This window comes from Erinaceus europaeus, chromosome 2 (assembly GCF_950295315.1).
Source record: "Erinaceus europaeus chromosome 2, mEriEur2.1, whole genome shotgun sequence".
NCBI lineage: Eukaryota > Metazoa > Chordata > Mammalia > Eulipotyphla > Erinaceidae > Erinaceus > Erinaceus europaeus.
Window position 1 is genome coordinate 142,491,694 of NC_080163.1, and position 17,530 is coordinate 142,509,223.

Below are 17,530 nucleotides of genomic sequence, written 5' to 3' on the forward strand. Positions count from 1 at the left end.
AGGATTTGAAACATACTCATTTTAAAAACACTATTATGAATGCTAAAATTTTTATTTTCCATATCTGGAAACTCTGGGTCCCATGACACATGAATTTGATGTATGTTATGTGCCAAAGATAACAAGAATTAGGCCATAATGTCTGAGGCATGTGCATGTGAAAGAAGGTCCTGATGACTTGCTAAGAGGTAGGGAATTCCTACCCTTGTGTCTAGTGTAGAGTTAAACATAATATGTTCTCACTTATGTTCTTCTTTAGACCTCATCTTAGTAATAATATATTCTTAGTTATTATTTGTCTCACTAGATAATCAGGAACTATTTCTCTTTCATTCATGCATATATTACTCTACTTAGATGAGGTTCTGACACATAATAGGCGGCTAAATAAAATTCATTGAGTGAACAAACTATGAGCTAGCAATGCCATGACAGTGGCATAAGTTATCATGAAGAATAATACCCTACATGCCATGGAGACTGGAACCTTGGCCACAAACAGGCCAAAACAGGCACCTTCCCAGGCAAACTATCTTAGTAGACTTGAATATTTTTTTTTACCTTAAGAATAAACTTTCCAGAATATATGTTCTTGGTAGATTGATAGCTGAGGGATCTGACAGGAAACTCAGGAAAACATTGCCATATCATCCTTGCCTTGCCAAGGGCCTCTGAATATAGGACGCTAATGATCTGACAAAATCTACCTTTCCTTTGGACTCCTCAGGGTTTTAGACAACATGGAGGGGAGGTGGTGATAAAATCTTGCCTATGACTGTTGTCTTGCATGGGGCATATGATGTGTGAGTCTGGAGTCAGTTAAAACCCTTACACTGAATGTCAGGAGCCAGGAAATTTGTACCAACATTCAACTTCCTGCTCCTTGGGAGTATAATTTTGACACTCTGAAGGTTGGCTAGGGAGTTAATAATAACATCTCTTAACACTTTACTTTTGGAATTGGTGCTTCTTGCTTTTCAAGGAATTCATAGTTATTCACCAGCTACATGTTTTCAGTGTGAGTAGAGGTATTAAATGCAGACCCCAGGGCAATATTACAGTTCAGTTGAAAATGTAAATACCCCAAGGTCACAGAATATCAAAAAACAGGAACTGTTTGTGCTTTCCCTGGTTCACGTGATTCCCATATCACTAGGAAGGAAGCACTTATTCAACTGTTGAACGTATGCAGTATGGACATATTATGTTGATATGGGATTTTGCTTTTTATTTTGTTAGGTGTGTTGAAGTCATTCACGTGTCTGCAGGAACAGATGAATGGTTCACCTTGAGAGGTCTATATATGTAAGTGCCTTGAATTTATAAGAGTGTGACTAGGCACAATTTAATGAAATATCACTACAGAAGAAGATAGTTAGATAGATATACAGAACTGTAGTTTCTTTGCTTTCCCTTGTTCTGTTAGGGGAATTTAAATGGTGCATTGCCTAGATATTTCAGAAACTTCTGTAGTGCAAACTAGATTTATGAAATGGGACTCATTTATTTTCAAACCTGCTGAATCCAGATAATAGCTCAGCTCAGCATGATTTTTTTTTAACTTAATGAGAAAAAGCTCAATTTGTAGCTCTTAACAATCCTAGATAGAAGAACTACAGCTACAAGATATTATAAACTAGACTGTTGTATATATTTACCACAACTTCCTTACCTACACATCTTCTGATGGACATCTGGGTTGCTTCCAAGTTTGAGCTATTATAAACTATGCTGCTATGAACATTAGTCTTTTCAGATAGGTGCTTTTGTCATGGTCAGAAGTTGAAAGCATCATGTTGAGTGAGACAAGCCAGAAAGAGAAAGGCCAATACCAAACGGTCTCACTTAAAGGTATGACTTGAGAACAATAATAAGGGAAAACAAGGTGAAGCTTGGAATGCATAGAGCACCAAAGCAAAGGCTTCTGGGGGAAGGGGGGAGGGGGAAGGGGGAAGGGACAGAATGAAGGGACTTTGGGGTCCTGTTGTGTCTCCTAGACACCAGTCCAGGTAAGTGAAAGGTTGTGCCTATGTGTTAAAAACTATACTGTAAACCACTAACCCCCAATGAAATAAAAATAGATTATTGAAATAGGAAATGTCAGCCCATGAATGGATTAGATGAATGAACCCAACAGTAATTAATATGCATCAGATAAAGCATTTTTATAGATTTTGAGCTCTACTCTTAGATGAGCAGCATAATAAATGAAGATTTCATTCATTACAAGATACTATAGGGTGAAAATTTAGATCATCAAAAAATTCCAATAGCTTTTGGAGGGGAGTAAGAGGTAGTGGGTGGAACTGATTACCTGTACAGAGATGTGAAACAGATTGGCACCAACTTTCTGAGCCACAGCAATGGATACAACAGATAATGGAACACAGTTCTTTATGTCAGAGAGCCTGTGAACTCTGAATTTGAGTTAGAGAATTCAAGGGTGAGGGTAGTAGCAATAGAAATTTTGATAGGTAAATATTTTTTAAAAATTGTCATATGCAGTTTCCTTATAAAGAAATGTAAGTAGATGGAGGGCAGGGTATATTAAAAAGAGGCATGTTAAAAGAGAAACAATTGGGAGTTCGGCAGTAGCGCAGTGGGTTAAGCACATGTGGTGCAAAGCGTAAGGACTGGCATAATGATCCCGGTTCGAGCCCCTGTCTTCCCACCTGCAGGGGAGTCGCTTCACAGATGGTGAAGCAGGTCTGCAGGTGTCTATCTATCTCTCCCCCCATCTTCCCCTCCTCTCTCCATTTCTCTCTGTCCTATCCAACAACAATGACATCAATAACAACAACAATAACTACAACAACAATGAAAAACAACAAGGGCAACAAAAGGGAAAATAAATAAATATAAAAAAATTTTAAAAAAGAGAAACAATTGTCATAAAATAAGCCAACAAACTTTATCCTTAATTTAAAATGTGTTGACTTAACTTACTAACTGTATAAAGGAGATAGATGGAACTCAAAGCAGCTGAGTTTCTTGCCATGTTATTGTTCAATATGTTCCATGTTATAATATATTTGCCAAATTCATAAGGCAGCAATTGCTACAAGAAATAGAATCAGAGGGGCACGCCTGGTTGAGCGCTCATGTTACAGTGTGCAAAGACCCAGGTTCGAGCCCCTGGTCCCCACCTGCAGGGGGAAAGCTTCACAAATGGTGAAAGATGATGATCTTGTACTTTGGTGATCTGGGAGATAATTGATAATTGAATCTCAGGGTTCAGATTTTGGGTGCATAGGCAAATGTTGGAGTCACTGTCTCGGTAGTGGAAGGGGGTATCATACACTTTTTTAAAAATAATTTTTGTTATTATTAGTATGTTACAAGATTGTAAGATTACAATGTATAGTTCCATACCACACTCACCACCAAAGTTCTGTATCCCACCTTCCTTCTGTATATATCCCATAACCTCTTTTTTAAACCAACACTGCTTTATTTATTTATTTATTCCCTTTTGTTGTCCATGTTTTATTGTTGTAGTTATTGATGATGTCATCGTTGTTGGATAGGACAGAGAGAAATGGAGAGAAGAGTGGAAGACAGAGGGGGGAGAGAAAGATAGACACTTGCAGACCTGCTTCACCGCCTGTGAAGCCACTCTCCTGCAGGTGGGGAGCCTCGGGGGCTCGAACTGGGATCCTTATGCCTGTCCTTGTGCTTTGCGTCACCTGCACTTAACCCACTGCACTACCACCCGACTCTCATCCCATAACTTCTTTAGCCAGTCACCTTTTGACAGGAATATAGGCTACTTCCACTGTTTTTATTTTTATTTTAAAAATTTTATTTATTTGATCTTAATATTTATTTTCCCTTTTGTTGCCCTTGTTTTTTATTATTGTTGTAGTTATTATTGTTGTTATTGATGTCGTCGTTAGATAGGACAGAGAGAAATGGAGAGAGGAGGGGAAGACAGGGGGAGAGAAAGATAGACACCTGCAGACCTGCTTCACTGCCTGTGAAGCGACTTGAAGATGGGGAGCCGGGGGCTCGAACCAGGATCCTTATGCCAGTCCTTGTGCTTCATGCCATGTGCACTTAACTTGCTGCACTACTGCCCAACTTCCTTTATATATATATTTATATTATAGAATTACATGTCGACAGGGGTTTGAATATACACCATTCCCACCACCAGAGTTCTAAATCTTCACTCTCCCTACTGCAATCTACCACAGTTCCCCTAAAGTTATAGACATGGGCCAACCATCTTCTCTACAACTATGTGTCCACATTTATACATAGTTGCCCCTTCTTTTTCTGATTCAATCCTCTCTTTCCCTCTAAACCACTCATGACATCATAACTACCTCCATATGCCCCTCTCCTTTTCCTTCTCTCTCTCTGGGTGCTGATGGAGCTGGAGTTCAGAGTTCTCTTATCTTTATCCTATCACTTTCCTCCCGCTGGGAGTATGGATCAAGGTTGTTTATGGGGAGAAGAAGGTAGTAGTTCTGGCTTTTGTAGCTGCTTTTCTGCAGAGCATGGGCATTGACAAGTCGATGCATACCCCCAGCCTGTTTCTATCTTTTCCTGGTGTACCAGCACTCTGGAGATGCGAGGGTCCAGGACACATTGGTGACGTCATCTGCACAGAAAAGTCAGGGTGGAGTCATGATAGCATCTGTAGCCTTCTGGAAGGTGGCATGAGCTAAATTGAGACAAGATGGTTAATGAACAGGAACCAGAAAATAGGATCAGAGAAGATGAGATAAGGAATTTTAGGGTAGAAGAATGCTAGGAAAACCATTTTAGGCATGTTTCTGGAGGCATGCAACTATAGCAGTCTTGCTTGAGTTTGGTAACTAGCCTGAGGTTGGATAAGAATATTGCCTGAGAGAATGGTGTCAGAGTGGAGAAAAGGACTAGAATGTTGGATTAGGGCAGAGAGTAGCTCCCATTCTTATTTAAAAAAAAATCTGTCGCTAAAATTAACTATTTACCTCCATCAATATGCTCCAGGACCCACATGTAAATTCATACTTATATTTAATCCCAGAGCCTATGTAAGTCCTTATTGGTCTGAGCTTATAGCTCATGGTCATATCTGAGGAACATTGCAGACTGCACTCATTTCAGGAGAAGTCTTTTTCAAGTGGCAGGGCAGGATACCCCCAGCCTCCCTTCAGAGACTGGGGCTATCCCTACCTTCATTGCTTTATAGTAGAGCCAAGGTCCTGAGAGGGCAAACAACATGATGTTCCTTATGGAAGCGATCAGCTTCCACTCTTTTTAACTATTGTGAATAATACAGCTATGAACATAGGAATGCATATGTCCTTTCAAATTAGTGTTTGAGTGTTCACAATATAAATGCCTAGGAGTGGGATTGCTGGATCACAAGGCAGTTCTACTTTTATTTGTTTAAGGGCTCTCCATACAGTCTTCCAAAGGAGCTGTACCAGTTGGCATTCCCACCAACAATGTAGCAGAGTTCCCTTTTTCTCCACAATCTCTCCAATACCTGTGATTTCCTGGTTTGTTGATGGAAGCCATTCTATCAAGTGTGAGATAGTACCTCAGTTTAGTTTTAACTTGCATTTTTCTAGTGATGAGTGAAGCGGAGCTTCATGTGTCTGTAGGCCATGTGTATTTATTCTTTAGAAATTTGTGTATTTAGTTCTTAGGCCCACTTTTAAAAAAAATTTATAAAATGGGAACACCGACAAGACCATAGGATAAGAGGGGTGCAATGCCACACAATTCCCACCACCAGAACTCCATATCATCTCCCTTGATAGCTTTCCTATCAAGTACGGACTCGGGATCATTATAGGGTGCAGAAGGTGGAAGGGCCCACTTTTTAATGGGTTATTTTTATTTCTTTTGTATATCTGTACCAGTTCTGTATAGATGTTTGATATCAGTTGCTTGTCTGATGTGCGATATGCAAATATCTTCCATTTATTGGGTTGCGTGGTTAACCTTGTATAGTTTTCTTTCCATGTGTAGAAGCTTTGCAGTTGATGTAATCTCATTTATTTATTCTTGTTTTTATTTCCCATGTCCAGGGGATGAAGTCTACAAATAAATCTTTGATGTGAAGGTCCTGCAAAGTTTCATTGACATTATTTTCTAATATCTGGGTATTTAATCCGTTTTGATTTCAGCATGATGTATGGTGTTAGATGGTGGTCTAGTTTCACTTTTCTACATGTGGCTGTTCAGTTTTACCAGCACTATATGTTGAGGAGACCCCTCCCCTCCTATTTTTAATTGAGTGACATTTTAATTTTTTTTTTTTGAAGAGAACTTCTTTACCCCATTAAATGGTTTTGACCCCTTTTTCATATATTAGGTGGTTGTATATGTGGGTATCACACACACTTAAAAAGCATGTACTATAGAATGGACTTGCCTAAAAGATATAACATTCCTTAGATCCATCCTGTGAGAAACCAGAGAAATCTCACTCTCTCCTTTTCTTTTACTAGAGAGAATATCCTAGTGAAAACACCCACATAGTCAGATTGGGAATGTGGGAAACTTGACTAAGGAAGAAAAAAAATCAGTGCTTTCGCCCATCTCTGGATTCTTGTGCCTGTGTAATCATGGGAGTAGTGTAGGCTAGAAGGGAAGTGAGATTGTTATTGCTGTATTCTGACATTAAATGAAGCACAAATGTGTAACAGGAAAAATTTAAGAAACCTGTTGTTCCCCAAAATAAAGCAGCCAGTTGAATGAAATGGTTGTTAATTATTCTCATATTCAGTCAATAAACATTATAATAATTTCATGGATTACAGATGAGAAGTCTTTCCCTTTTAATATTTTACTTACTTATTGGAAAGAAAGGAAAATGAGAGGGAAAGGGAGATAGGGAGAGAGAGAAAGGGGCACCTACAGCACTGCTTCACCACTTGTGAAATTTCCCTATTGCAAGTGGCAATGGGAGCCTGGATCCTGGTCCTTGTGCACAGAAACACTGCTCTACCACATGTGCTCAACTTGAGAAACTTTTCTGAGCTTTTTCAAGCAAAGAACACCACTTCAATCCCCATAACATATGAAAGCACCCACAGTGAAAACAGAGACACATCACAGTATGCTTACTTGTAGATTACCTAAACCACTGATTTGGAGAGAAACCCTAAAGGTTGATAAATTTCTTATTTACATTCCTTAGCTGGTTGAAGAGTTTCTTTTGCTATATGCAAAGATGTTCAACAGAATAGAGAAATCAGCATTTCCCCTAAAGTATCATGGCTTGAAATAGTCCATATTTTGGAGCTTATGATTCAAAAGTAGGTGACCCTGAAAAGACTCATCATTTAGAATCTGGGTTGAGTTAAGCTATCTATTCAAATATCCTGCTAATGAATATGGATGGGAGTATGTAGTTACCAGTGGTGATAACTATAGCTAAGTCAGAGAAGATAATCTCATCATACAACAGTTATCTTGATTGACTATGTCTCTTTATTTGAGTAAAGAAATTTTTACAGCACCTGGCGAATGCATGTTATTATGGCAAGGACCTGTGTTCAAGCTCCCAGTCCCCATTTGCAGGGGGAAAGCTTCACAAATGGTGAAGCAGAGCTTCAGGTGGCTTTCTCTCATTCTCCCTTTCTCTCCATCCCCCCTCAATTTCTGGCTGTCTCTATCTGACAAATAAATAAAGAATACAAAAATAAAAATAAAGAATTTTTTCCCAGTGGATTTTTTGTGTCTGCAGGGCCAGATGGATGGCTCATCTTGAGAACCTTTGCACAAGAAATATGGATTCCCTGGAAAGAGTTGAGCCTCAGCAGAGGCTATTGTGGTCATTAGCGTCTTTCACTGTGAGTGGGTTGAGATCAGAAGGCAGGGCATTTGAGAGAGCAGCAGTGAGCTACCAATCTGATAACGGGTCATTGCTTTAGTCTGAGTATTAAGGAAAGCACAGCTTCTCAGAAACAGCTGGAAAACCTAGGGCTATATTGTTTTCTGACTCTTCCCTGAAACCAACCTCTTTACTGTCCACTGTGGTAAGAATTGACTTCTGATTCTCCTGTCTGCACTGGTGACTTGGGACCAGGCTGAATAGCTGATGAGCAGGAAGAGAGCAAATATGCCCTGAGCTTACTATACACACATGACAGGACATAGCCAGCCTTCAGTAACATTCAAAGGAAGAAGGGATGATTGGTGTCCCTTGACATGTAAGGGGAGTAAGAACTGCAGAGGTTCACCTGTGTGCATACCTATAAGAAAGACATGCCTCAGAGCTAACTTGTACAACCCAGTAATTTCATTAAAGACGTTAATAGAGCAATCTTTTTTTTGGGGGGGCTACATAGGCTCAAACATTTCCTAATAGCTCATCAACCCCAGGGGTCTGAGATAAGAGCATTTATGAGTAGGTAGGGTTAAGGCAATTAGAGTAGCATTATGACTAAGAGCAAAATCTCTTGACTCCAGGGTGCAGGCTTTCCAGAGAAATGCTGAAGCCAGGGGCCAACAACATTAACTGTTTCGTTCACAAAACTTTTAGTGGTCTGTTTCTGGGAAGTTTTAAAGTTCACTGAAAAGTCCTAGAATGGAATCACTAATTCCCTTGTTAGAACAAGTAAATCACACTGCAAATGGAGGTGCTTCTTTGAAAGTCTTGGTGAGGTAACTCTGGATGAAAGCTGGAGCTTTGAATGCAGCTAAGAAACACTGTGTAATGGACTAGAAGACACCTTTAATCAGAAAGGCTAAAGCTTATATCCCAACTTGAGCTCTTTCTACTTATGTCACCTTGGATAGAGAACTTATTTTTGCTGAACCTCTGCTCCGTTTTTTTTTTTTTTTTATGATGGATGCCATAATACTGACATTTTAAGGTCGTACAGGAATTCCAGGGTATAGTATAAATAAAATGCACAAAGTAACTTCTTTTTCTCTGAAGCCTCCATCCTCTTGGACACAATCATTTTGTTTAACGGAGCACAAGAAAAGGAGCATATTTCATTCTCCATTCCAGTGAAAGGAGCTCTTTTCAGGAACACATGACTGACACTCCTAGCTCTTCACAGGACTGTCCAGGATGGGAAGGGCAGGATTCCAAGACATGTTCAATTTCAAGGTGGTGCACAACCAACCGAAATCTGTTTTGTTTACTCTGAATCCATTACTCTTCAGTACAGCATTGCCGAGTTAATGCAGGTTCTGTTGAAACTGGAAGATGAAAAGTGTGTGTGTGTGTGTGTGTGTGTGTGTGTGTGTGTGTGTGAGTGAGAGAGAGAGAGAGAGAGAGAGAGAGAGAGACTCATGTTAACCACTTACTTGTGAAACACTTAAGCTCCTTTGACCAAGAAAGGATGTTGCATGCTGAGACCAGTCCCTGGGCCAAAGGAGGTTGGTTCTTCCCTGGGTCAGACCCAGCCTTGTTGAGTACCTCACAGCTGCTGCCAGAGAGAGAAGCAATTTGTCAACTTTATACCTTTCTGCTTTATGGTCTGGTGACTTAATAGGATTCGACCTTCCCTGGATTCCATTTCAGTTGGGTCAGACACTGCACTCCAAATTAAAACGTGGGCTCTGTGATAGGTGATAGTGAGGTATACAGGCACATGACCATAGGGAAGTTGTAGCTCCCTTGAACCAACATGGCCAAACCCTGTGCACAGGAGGCCCAATATCATGGTGCCAGTGTCTTCTGCCTCCTCCAAGGCAGAGTGAGTCTTCCCTTCACCTGTCCAAGGAGAGGCAGCCTCAGCTGTCATGCAATCATGGAATTTAATCCAAAGCTGGGCAGGGACACTGCCACTGCAAAAGTTACTAAAGGGACTCTGCTGACTCAGTCCAAATGCACTTTGTATCCCTGGTATCATCAGTATGGTAGACACTGAAGGGGACAGGAAGAGTTCAGCCATGCAGTCAAGGAACTAAGAGTTCGAACAAGAGAAAGTCAAGGGTATGTGGGACTCTGATGCAAGGCGAGAGGATTAAGAGTTGCTCTCAGGAAGGTAGGAGAGAGATGTTTTCAGGGTGCTGGAGGATAGTGAGAATCAGAGTGCCATTTGAACTGAGCTTCTGAAGAGAAGGATTTGGAAGGGCACTGACTCAAGGAAAGATGACCTTGTGAGGAGGGTGAGGCATGTGCTACAGAATAGGGGCTTGGCACAATGCTGTGTGGAAGAGACAGAGGGTAGTTCCATATTTTGGCTGGGAGACCTGATCTGATGGGGGTATGTGGCCAATAAGAAAAGTCAAGGAAATGCAAATAACAATAATGAGAAGCCACTTTACACCCGTGAGGATGACATATATGACAAAAGACAAAATGCCAACTGTTGGAGAGACTGTGTGTGTGTGGGCCGGGCTCTCCTATAACACAGATGGAAAAGTTAATTCATCCAACCCATACAGAAGACATGGAAGATGTCTGGAGCTTCATCAGAACTCTAGAAATGAACCTACCTTATGACCCAACAAGCAATCTCTTGGGGATTTACTCAGGGGGAAAAAAAGCACCCATTTGAAAAGACCTATGCACCTCTATATTCATAGCAGCAGTTTGTAATAGCCTAACTTTGGAAGCAACCCAGATGTCCAATGACAGATATGTGGCTAAGAAAGTTGTGGTACATATACACAATAGAATACTATGCAGCTGTTAAAATAATGAGATCATTGCAATATCTTGGTCAGAACTTGAGGATATTATGATCAGTGAGACAAGCCAAGAAAAGAAAAACGAATACTGAATGATCTCACTGGTGGAACTTAAGAATAAAGGATAGTAAGGAAAAACATAGAATGAAACTTGGACAGGGTGTGGTATATTGCACCAAGCAAAAGACTGGGGAAAGAAGGATTGGAACATGAAGAAGGGACATTGGGATTCTGGTGTTTCTTCTAGATACCTATCAAAGGGACATGAGAGGCAATGACTGTGTGTTAAAGACTATACTAAACAATGAAGCCCCTAATAAAATTTTAAAAAAGAATCTCTCCAACCAGAAATATGAATGCTCCCACATATCCTCACTCATATTCATATAACATACCTTTTGGTCAATCACTTCTACTTAAACAGCTAATAATGGTTTACTTTAAACTAGAACCTGGAGTCAAGGATTCGTTAAAATACTTGAAAATTTGGTTTTGGCCAATGAAAACCATACTGACTCTTTTTTTTTTTTTTTTTTTTTTACAGATTCTAACTAAATAAAATGAATAACTTAATATTTTTAAAAAAGCGAGAGCTTCCTGAGTGAATACTAATGGCCACTATTCTCAGCATGTTGACTATATACTATGTCACTGGACATTGATTCCAAAGGAAACAGATCATACATCCTAGATCTTCACAGTGTTATGAATTTTCTGCATGATTCCCATTTTATGGACAATGAAACTGAGGCCTACAGAACTGCATGTGCAGATAGCACAACTAGCCATAGAGGTGGCAGAGAACAGAGTTAGACTGTTGTTTGTAATTGGTAGTTTTGTTTCCTATATCTGCATTTTCTTGCACCCAATCTGTTATTTGGATTTTAATAGAAGGTGGATTTGCCTGTTGCTCAGATCTCAAGGGGGCAGGGAGAGGGAGTTGGGGAAGCAGATAAGGAAGGCTGATTCTCTCCATGATGGAAGTTCACAGGGAGCCAGACTCAGGACAATGTCACTCAGGAGGAGTGGTTAAGGAGGATGTAGACCGGATTGGGTTATTTCTTTCTTGATAATACTATTAATGTTTTTAAAAATATTTTATTTGTTTATTCCCTTTTGTTGCCCTTGTTGTTTTATTGTTGTAGTTATTACTGTTGTTGATGATGTCGTCATTGTTGGATAGGACAGAGAGAAATGGAGAGAGGAGGGGAAGATAGAGAGAAGGAGAGAAAAGTTGACACCTGAAGACTTGCTTCACTGCTTGTGAAGTGACTCCCCTGCAGGTGGGGAGCCAGGGTCTCGAACCAGGATCCTTACGCAGGTCCCTGCATTTTGTGCCATGTGCGCTTAACCCACTGAGCTACCACCTGACTCCTCCTATTAATGTTTTTAATTGAAGAAGGATTGAAGGACTCCCTTTTCCCACTCACTAGAGGAAACAGGGTCTCTTGCATTTTTCTGAGACTCATTCTCTTGCATCTGAACTTGTAGTGAAAACAAATATCAGGCTGTAGGCTCCTGGATGATGTGATTTCAAAATAAACCGGCTGGCAGACTCAGTGCTGGGATGGAGAAGTTACAGAAACTGGAGAGATGGAGTCAAATATTACAAGTCTTTCATGATCCTGAGTTTAGTTCTCTTTTGTTATCTCTAGACCAATCAGTCTGAGTTGGAGGTTTCAGGTCTTTTTTTACTCATACTACAAAAAATATAAGGGGAATAGCCTGTGTCCATGATTCCTAGAGTTCATAGAGTTCATGGAATACATAAATACCTGCTACCCTCCCTGGGCAAGTACAGAATTGACCATGGGGCTCAATGAGGTGTCTCCTGGAGGAAGGTGGTCTTAAGAGATTGACTTCATGCTGCCACTTCACCCTTGGTAAGCATTCTTCCTCTTTTCAGTCTTAGGAGGTTTTTTTTTTCATACAAAGTCCTAAGACATGGTGGTGATTGTTGAAACATTTTATTCTCCTGGTCGTTAACTATCTTTAGGTCATAATTCGTTGGCATTTCTATCTGAGAAAAAACACTGAGGGATTGTCTCATCCTGTTCATAAGATAAGTAGTTTATATCTGGAGGATGGATTGGCAAGGTTTCAGGCTTCTCTAGACACCCCAAAGGGAACGTTTTTTGTGGGAGGATAAGAGGTCAGAATCCCACCCTTAACACAGAAAGGGTCAAACTTGTCAACCAAGTTATGCTTCATGCACCCTCTGTCACTGCATAAAGATAAAGATGCAACCACACAGGAAGGCAGGCAACCCCAGCAACCACCTCTGAGCTGCAGTCTGTCGGGAAGTGGCTTTGTTACAGAGAGAGATCAATGGAATTGATCTGAAGATGGGCTATCAGGTTGCCTGGGCTTAAGTTCAGAAGGAGCTGGCTGAGACCTTCTGACTTCCTGGTAACTCTGAGTCCAAATCCAGTTATGACCTCTCAGAGCTTTTGATTTTTCTCTCTCCTATAAAAAATACACTATGAATTAAGACAGTTCATTGAAACCACATTGCCCTAAGTAACTCCTGTAAATGTCTCCTTCCCAGCTCTCAGTTTTCAGCAAAGAAATGATATCTGAAAGTGGAAAGTAGTTTTGATCTAAGATCATATAGGCTACTTCTGGCAGAGTCCTAGCTTCCTGATGAGTGTCAGCGATATCATTTGTTTTCCCAATTGAATATAGAAATAATGGTTGTCAGGAGCTGGGCAGGAGCACAGAACACATGGAGCAAAGAGAAAGGGCCAGTGTAAGGATCCTGGTTCAAGCCCCGAGCTCCCCACCTGCAGGGGTTCGCTTCACAGGTGGTGAAGCAGTTGTGCAGGTGTCTATCTTTTTCTCTTCCCCTCTCTCTTCCTCTCCTTGATTTCTCTCTGTCCTATCCAACGACAACAGTAACAACTACAACAAGCTCAACAACACCGGTAACAAAATGGGAAAAATGGCCTCCAGGAGCAGTGGATTTGTAGTGCAGGCACTGAGTCCCAGCTATAACCCTGGATGCAAAAAAAAATAGTAGTTGTCTACCAAGTGTTGGGGCTTTCTTTCTTTCTTTCTTTCTTTCTTTCTTTCTTTCTTTCTTTCTTACTTTCTTTCTTTCTTTCTTTCTTTCTTTCTTTCTTTCTTTCTTTCTTTCTTTCTTTTTCTTCTTTTTTTTCCTCCAGGGTTATTGCTAGGGCTCATTGCCTGCACTACAAATTCACCACTCCTGTGGCCATTTTTTGATTTTTTTTTTGGATAGGACAGAGAAATTGAGAGGAGAGGAGAAGATGGAGAGAGAAAGAGAGACACCTGCAGAACTGTTTCACCATTTGTGAAGTGACCCCCCAGCAGGTGGGGAGCCGGGAGCTTGAACTGGGATCCTTGTACCAGTCTTTGCATTTCGTACTATGTGTGCTTAACCTAGTATGCCACAGCCCAGCTTGGGAGCCTTATTTTACCCTGGAGAAATAAGTATGGGAATTATGCATTAATTATTGAAAGTACAAACAACACAGCAGAAGAGCTGAGTGTTTTATTATTATTAGTGAGTGATTTAATATTGATTTACAAAATTACATGTCAACAGGGGTACAATTCCATACTGTTCCCACCACCAGAGTTCTGTATCTCCATTCCCTCCATTGGAGGGTACAGTAGTTCTCCCAAGGTCACAGATATGGCTTGAGTATTATTTTTTAACTGTCTATATTTATATATGTATTTGCCCATGTTTTCCATGGCCCCATCTTTTCGTCTTTTCCAAGTCACATCTACACCTCTTACTACTTCTGAATGTGTGGATCTAATGCATGTTTGAGCATGGATGGTTGACCCCCTGGAAGCTCATCTATCAGTCTCCCCTTGGCATGTCAGCTGTTGTGGTCAAGCGAGATGGGCTGGAGTATGCAGGGAATTCCAGCCAGCCTATCAGTCTTGCCGCATTACCCCACCCCTTCTCCCTCTGGTGGGTTTCTCCTTCCTTAAATTTCTATTTCCTCATTCCTGCATCACCCTCCATACCTTCTCATTGCTTTGATCTCTTTTTCCTTATAAGGAGATATTGGTGTCATTGGCCAGCTAGGCTGCCTTCCCCTGCACAGCTACTCCTTTATAAACTTATAACTGAAACAATAGCATTCTGTCCACTGCCATGGTACCCTGAGGTGGTTTGTTGTACCGTCTGCTGCTACGGTACACTGGAAGACCGCTCAGCAAGCTCACCCCTGCCACTGCTGGCCCGAGGTCACCCACTCTCTGCCTGACTCTGGTGGCCAACAGACTGGGCAGTGATGTGGGAGCCAGGCTGGCCTGTTCCCCTGAGGAACCCAACATGAATGTTCTTCCTTTTTTCCTTTTCTCTCTCTGGGTCCTGATGGAGTTGGAGTTCAGAGATCTCTGGTCATCTTCCCCCTATCACTTCTCCCCCATTGGAAGTATAGACCAGAATTATTTTTGGGGTGCAGAAGGTAGGAGTTCTGGTTTCTGTAGTTACTTCTCCACTGGACATGGGCATTGGTGATCGATCCATTGGGGTTTGTTTCTTTAGCCCACTGTTGTATCCCTAAGAGCTGACAGAGTGCCAGGCTATAGTAGGTGGTACATGCATATTTGTTGAATGAGTGTTGATGAGAGGCTTATATAAGATCATGTGTTATCATAACATAAAAAACTGATACATTCTTCTACCAAAGTCACAGGGTTTCTGAGAAATTTCAAGAGATGGCTGGTTGGTGTTGATGTTGATATGGATGTTGCAGGGTGAGAGGTTCATAAGGAAATGCAGCCAGTTATAGGTTCTAGGTGAAGGAAACAGCCCTACCAGGCATGTGGATCTTGACTTCGTGCCAAAGTACCAGCAAGGGGGTGTTCTTGGTCCTGTATGTGTCAGAGTCTGTCTGTGGATGGAGTGTAATACCAAGAGAAAGAGGCCCCAGCTATAGAAAGAGACTAGAGGCTTGATCACTAAAAGGAAGAGATTTCTTGATAAAATTAACCACTTCTGACCTGCCGGGCTAGCGTGGGGGTGCCTCTTCCCCGGGCACATGCTCTCTGGGTTAGAGAGAATTTGACCGGAGCCACCCTGGACTGCTACTCACTCAGCAACGTAGGAGAGTCTTGAACTTGTGGTGGGGTGGTAATGCAATGTCTTTATTTGATCAGAGAGACAATGCTTTTATAGGATAGAGCTGGAATAGCAAGTAGGAAATGGAAATGGCTAGGAAGGGGGGTGGATAAAGGCAAAAGCGGGCTGAGAAGGTATAAACTTCCCTACTGTTACGATGGTTTTTAACTGGTAGGATTAATGTTACCCTGCATGTAGGGTGGGTCTCGAAGAAGATAGATCAAAGGAATGGAATGGGTGGGGATCTTTCAGGCAAAACAATGATTATGTAAATAGGCCATAGTATCAGCAATGCAGGGTGGAGCAGGGGGAGCTGGCTTAATGCCCGACATCTTCCCCTTTCTTTTTATCTAAAGGCCATAATATCAGGAATGCAGGGCACTTTGTGAGGCAGGGAGTCTGATAGAACGAGGCACACCTTTGGGGTTACTACTGTCCCTTCTTGCCCAACCTCTCGGTAGAGAGAGAGACTAACAGAATAGACGCACCCCTCAGGTTCAAGCCCTGCCAAGCTCAACTACATCCTCACAGTTTCCTGACACTGACCCACAAAAATGAATAAAATAAAAGCCTTTGCTGGTGACTCTGAGTTCTGTTTTTTTATAGACAGCAAATTCTCCAGATGAGATCATCAAAGGTGTGGAAAGTAAAATGTCTCATCGCACTTGTGGCAGATGTAGTCGTCTCTGGTGCCTTTCTGGTCTAATCTGGTTCCTTGGATTCCAAAGAGTCCTTACATTTCACTAATGCTTACAGGAGACTTAGCAAGCTCTCTCTAATTAAACACCAGATTTTAAGGAAGGGCTGGGGGAGAGATGTGAGGTATGGGTACAAATGATCTTTGCAGGAGGTGGAGAAGTTTGTATTACAGATGGGAAAAGGAGGTATGTATTTTTAAAATGTTAAAGGAATTTCTTTGGGGTATCCCTGAGCAAAGAATATGGGTATCAGTATTGGAGTTTAAAGCTTGAAGCTAAGTTCAGATTTTTTTTTTTTACATTTAATACCTAGATGACTGTTTTCTGATGACCTCTCTAAATTCGTCTTTGCATCTGAAAGTATGGATAACAGAATCTATCATACAAGATCACTGTGAATATGAAATGAGATAGCAGAGCTAGCTCTTTTCCACCTTTATCTTTTTTTTTAAATTTTTTATTTAAGAAAGGATTAATGAACAAAAACATAAGGTAGGAGGGGTACAACTCCACACAATTCCCACCACCCAATCTCCATAACCCACCCCCTCCCCTGATAGCTTTCCCATTCTCTAGCCCTCTGGGAGCATGGACCCAGGGTCATTGAGGGTTGCAGAAGGTAGAAGGTCTGGCTTCTGTAATTGCTTCCCCGCTGAACATGGGCGTGGACTGGTCGGTCCATACTCCCAGTCTGCCTCTCTCTTTCCCTAGTAAGGTGTGTCTCTGGGGAAGCTGAGCTCCAGGACACATTGGTGGGGTCTTCAATCCAGGGAAGCCTAGCCAGCATCCTGGTGGCATCTGGAACCTGGTGATTGAAAAGAGAGTTAATATACAAAGCCAAACAATTTGTTGAGCAATCATGGATCCCAAGCTTGGAATAGTGGAGAGGAAGTGTTAGGGAGGTACTCACTGCAAACTCTAGTGTACTTCTGCTTTCAGGTATATATTTTGCAGTAGTTTATGGATACGTGTGAACATAAGCTCTCTCTCACAGAAACTGGTGTATATCTAGGTTATGGGACTTTGTTAGAAAGTAAACTATCTGAGATGAAATTAGAGTGTACTATAAAAGGAAAGGTCTCACCCGAGTAATGAAGCTGAAGGGTTGTCATTCCACACGTGAAGTCTC

General features: G+C 41.3%; 1 long non-coding RNA gene across 2 annotated transcripts in view; it reads left to right on the forward strand.

Moving 5' to 3' along the window:
- Window positions 1-17,530, forward strand: part of LOC132536759 (uncharacterized) — a 127,271-nt gene that overhangs the window by 32,257 nt on the left and 77,484 nt on the right. Inside the window, exons 2-3 of one of the 2 annotated variants that reach the window (XR_009548280.1) lie at window positions 1,240-1,305; window positions 1,757-1,851. This is a non-coding gene — a long non-coding RNA (uncharacterized LOC132536759). Of the gene's footprint in view, window positions 1-1,239; window positions 1,306-1,756; window positions 1,852-17,530 lie in introns of those variants that run through there. The other variant, XR_009548279.1, reaches the window with a different exon arrangement.